Raw genomic sequence first — 5,000 nt, forward strand, 5'->3', positions numbered from 1 at the left:
TCCCCCCCCCCCACGTATTCCATCTCATAAACACACAAACAATCTTGTTTTGAAACTTGACTCTTAGGAGCGAGCAACCGAAAAAGTGTATATGGAAATAACATTTTTTTTTTCCTTTACTTTTTATTTTCAAAACACTTCATAAGATGGGTTAAACATTTTAATTGGCTGTGTATAATTCTCCGATCATTTTGACGGGCGGGAAATATCATATAATTGATTTGAAATAATGATGATGATAATTATATTAATGATAATAACTTATGTAGTTTACTCATAATTATATTATTGTGTTTGTAAAGTGTTAGATATCAATAACGAGTTTTTTTCTATTGTTTTTGTTTTTATTGTCTTACAAACATTTTTAGCGCTAATATCATCATTGTTAAATCTTTTACCGCTTAAATCACCGCTGTACCTTAAGTAATGAACAAAGTATAACCTGTTGATATAACCGAATTTCTTGATGTGATATATTTGGCAATGATAATACAATAGGGCACAGAAGTGACCGAAAAAAATGCATTAAGAGTTAAATCGTTTAAAGGTGTGATCCTGTAGTCTATAAACAGTGTCCGAATGGCTTTCCTTCTAATATTCATGTCGTTTATAATCCAAGATGGCGGAACATAAACAAATGTCAAAGCGCACTCAATTTTCTTGTTTTTTTTTCTCTTCTCTTTCTTCTTTATTTATGTTTGCCCTGTTTACCCTTCTGCTTGATTCTCTCTCTCTCTCTCTTCTCTCTCTTCTTTCTCTCCTCCCCCTCCTCCCCCTCCTCCCTCTCCTCCCCTTCCTCCACCTATTCCCCGTCCTCCTCCTCCTCCTCTCTCTTTCCTCCTCCTCTCTCTTCCTCTTCCTCCTCCTCCTCCACCTCTTCCTCCTCCCACTACTACTACTATTACTACTACTACTACTCATCTCCCCCTCCTCCCCTCCTCCTCTCTTCCCTCTTTCCTTCTCCTCCCCCTCCTCCCCTCCTCCCTCTCCTCCACCTCCACCTCCTCCTCCTCCTCCTCTCCCCATCCTCCTCCTCCCCTTCCTCCCTTCCTCCCCCTCCTCCCCCTCCTCCTCCCTCCTCCTCCCTTCCTCCCCTTCCTCCCCCTCCTCCCCCTCATCCCCCTCCTCCCCCTCTCCCCTCCTCCCCCTCCTCCCCTTTCCTCCCCCTTCCTCCCCTTCCTCCCCCTCCTCCCCTTCCTCCCCTTCCTCCCCCTCCTCCCCTTCCTCCCCTTCCTCCCCTTCCTCCCCTTCCTCCCCCTCCCCTTCTCCCCTTCCTCCCCTTCCTCCCCTTCCTCCCCTCATCCCCCTCATCCTCCCCTCCTCCCCCTCCTCCCCCTCCTCCTCCCCTTCCTCCCCCTCCTCCTTCCTCCCCCTCCTCCTTCCTTCCTCCCCTCATCCCCTTCCTCCCCCTTCCTTCCCCTCCTCCCCTCCCCCCCCCCCTCCCTTCCTTCCTCTTCCTCCCTCCTCCGCCCCCTTCCTCCCCTTCCTCCCCTTCCCTCCCCTCCCTCGCCTTCCTCCCCCTCATCCCCTTCCTCCTCCTTCATCCCCTCCTCCTCTTCCTCCCCTTCCTCCCCTCCTCTCTCCTCCCCTCCCCCTCCCTCTTCTCCCCCTTCCCTCCCCCTCCCCTTCCTTCTTCCCTTCCCTTCCTCCCCTTCCCTCCCTTCCTCCTCCCCTCTTCCCCTTCCCTCCCCTTCCCTCCCCTTCCTCCCCTCCTCCCCTTCCTCCCTCCTCCTCCTCTCCCCTTCCCTCCTCCCTCCCCTTCCTCCCCCTCATCCCCTTCCTCCCCCTTCCTCCCCCCTCCCCTTCCTCCCCCCCTCCCCATCCTCTCCCTGCCCTCCCCCTCCTCCCCCCTCCCTCCCCTTCCTCCCCTCATCCCCTTCCTCCCCCCTCATCCCCTTCCTCCCCCTCATCCCCTTCCTCCCTTCTTCCCCCTCCCTCCCCTTCCCCTCCCCCTCCTCCTCCTTCCCCCTCCTCCCTTCCTCCCTCTCCTCCTCCCCTTCCTCCTCCTCCTCCCCCTTCCTCCCCTTCCTCCTCCCCCTCCTCCTCCTCCTCCTCCCCCTTCCTCCCCTCCCTCCCCCTCCTTCCCTTCCTCCCCCTGCCTCCCCTTCCTTCCTCCCCCTTTCCTCCCCTTCCCCTCCCTCCTCCCCCTTCCTCCTCCACCTTCTCCCCTTCCTCCCCCTTCCTCTCCTTCCCCCTCATCCCCTTCCTCCACTCATCACCCTTCCTCCTCCTCCCCCTCCTCCCCTTCCCTCCCCTCCTCCTCCCCCTCCTCCCCCTCCTCCCCTTCCTCTCCTTCTTCTTTTTCTCCTCCTCCTTTTCTTCATCGTCCCCTTCCTCCTCCTCTTTACGTAACCAAACAACAAAAGATCATTTATTATCATGCAGAAGCTGATAGGGATCGATTACTTATTGGCGCGGGGAGGTAGGGAATACAAGAAAGAGAGTGAGAGAGAAGGAGGAAGGGAGGGAGAGAGAGAAAGAGAAAGAGAGAATGAAGGAGAAAGGAAGGGAGAGAGAGAGAAAAAAAAAGAGATGGTGAGAGAGAGAGAGAGAGAGTAAAGGAGAAAGGGATAGAGAGAGAGAGAGAGAGAGTAAAGGTGAAAGGGAGAGAGAGAGAGAGTGAAGGAGAAAGGAGAGAGGAAGAGAGAGAGAGAGATAGTGAGGTGGCGAAAGAGAGAGAAAGAAAGATATATATATAGAGAGAGAGAAGGAGGGAGAAAGAGAAAAAAAATGCTTATCTCTCAGCCTTTAGGTTATTTTCAGGGCGTGGCTTATGCCGGCGACTTCCCAGTCTGATGCTTACAATGATTAACCTAAAGAGGGAAAAAGATAAATAAATTTGCTTATCTTGTATTCAACGCCTGTTTCTTGTTCTTCTTCTTCTTCTTTTTATTTTATTTATTTACTTATGCGTTTATATTTTGTTTATTAAATTATTTGTTTATTTATTTATCATTGTATTTTTTACAATTGTTGTGGTAATTTGCAAGTGAGTTTAAATGTTTAGTTGTGTTTGTGTTTTATTCTGTTTTCTATTTTCACCATTTTTTTATCTATTTGTTTTGTATGTTAGCATGTTTTATATACGCTCTATTTCTCTATCTTGGTCTGTCAAGCGATCTCCTTATATCTCTTCGATTTTCCTTTTTTTCTTCTATTTTTTCTTTTTTATAAGCTCTCTCCATCCATTCTCCCTCCCTCCCTCCCTCCCCATCACTCCCTTCATCCTCCTTCCTCACTCCCCTCGCCTCCCTATCACCCTTTCCCTCCCCTCCCTCCCCCTCCCTATCTCCCTATCTCCCTTTCTCCTCCCTCTTGATCTCCCCCTCTCTCTCTCTCTTTGTCCCTCCCTTCTTCCCTCTCTCCCCCTATCTCCCTCCTCTCTCTCTCCCTCCCTATCTCCTTTCCTCCCTACCTCCCTACCTCTCCTCCTTCCCTGTCTCCCTATCTCCCTCCCTCCCTCCCTATCTCCTTTCCTCCCTACTTCCCTCCTTCCCCTCTCTCCCTATCTTCCTACCTCTCCCTCCCTCCTCTCAATCTCCCTATTTCCCAATTTCCCTATCTCCCTCCCTTACCTCCCAATTCCTCTCCCCTCTTCTCCAATCTCCCTGTAATCCTCCCTCACAATCTCCCTCCCTCCCTATCTCCTCTCCTCTCCCTCCCTCTCCTCCCAATCTCCCTCCCTACTCTACCTCCCTCCCTCCCTCCCTCCCTCCCTATTTATCTCTCTCCCTCCCCTCGCTCCCAATCTCCCTCCCTCCCTCCCAATCTCCCTCCCTCCCCCTCCTTCCCTACCTCCCTCCCTCCCACCCTCTCCCTCCCTTCCCTCCCTCCCTCCCTCCCTATCTCTCTCCCTCCCTCCCTCCCAATCTCCCTCCCTCCCTCCCAATCTCTCCCTCCCCTCCCTCCTTCCCCTACCTCCCTCCCTCCCTCCCAATCTCCCTTCCTCCCAATCTCCCTCCCTCCTCCCTCCCTCCCTCCCTCCCAATCTCCCTACCCTCCCTCCCTCCCTCCCAATCTCCCTCCCTCCCTCCCTCCCAATCTCCCTATCTCCCTCCATCCCTCCTTCCCTACCTCCCTCCCTCCCTATCTCCCTATCTCCCTATCTCCCTATCTCCCTTCCTAACAAACAAACATTCCAAACCTTTTCTAAAACCTGAGACTCGCTCGCTGGTCCACTCGGTAAGAGAAAATAATTATCCGAATGTGTTCACGGAAGACTTTGATAAAGATGAAGATACAAGTAAAAAAGAAAAACAAGATAGAGAGAGAGGAAAGGATTGAAAGATATAATAAGAAAGAGAGTGAGTGAGTGAGTGAGTGAGTGAGTGAGTGAGTAATGACAATGATAATAATAATAATAATAATAGTAATAATAATAATAATAATAGTATTAATAATAATAATAATAGTAATAATAATAATAATAATTATTATTATTATTATTATTATTATTATTATTATTATTATAATGATGATAATAACAATGATATTGATAACAAACAATGATGATAACAATGATAACAAAAATAATGATAATAATGACAATGATGATACTAATGATAATAATCAGAACAATAATGACAACACGATAACAATAACAATGAAGGCAGGGAAGCAAACCAATAATCAATATACAAAAAAAAACGATATTAAACATTTATGAATTTCATCGAAATGTAATACATAAATAGAGCTTAAGTGAAGAAAGAATAAATTATAAATTATTCATATTCTTTTAAGGACGCTGTGTATGTGACGTGTGATAAACGGAGCGAAAAAGAAAGAAAATATAAAGAAAATCGGGAGATAGAGAATGAGGGAAGGAGAGCGGAATAGATAATGATGATGATGATTATAGGAAGGAAAGTAATTGTAATATTAAGAGTAGTTAAGAAAAGAAACAATGAGGATAAGATGATGATGAGGATGATAGTAATGATTATAATAATGATGATGGTAATAATGATGATGATGATGATAATAATGTTAATAATAAA

At 47.7% G+C, this 5,000-nt stretch overlaps 1 protein-coding gene across 1 annotated transcript in view; it reads left to right on the forward strand.

Moving 5' to 3' along the window:
- The window catches only part of LOC113816185 (uncharacterized), a 106,535-nt gene that overhangs the window by 22,727 nt on the left and 78,808 nt on the right, over nt 1-5,000 (forward strand). The gene's annotated exons all lie outside the window — the stretch shown is intronic.

The sequence above is a fragment of the Penaeus vannamei genome, chromosome 29, assembly GCF_042767895.1.
Source record: "Penaeus vannamei isolate JL-2024 chromosome 29, ASM4276789v1, whole genome shotgun sequence".
Taxonomy (NCBI): Eukaryota; Metazoa; Arthropoda; class Malacostraca; order Decapoda; family Penaeidae; genus Penaeus; species Penaeus vannamei.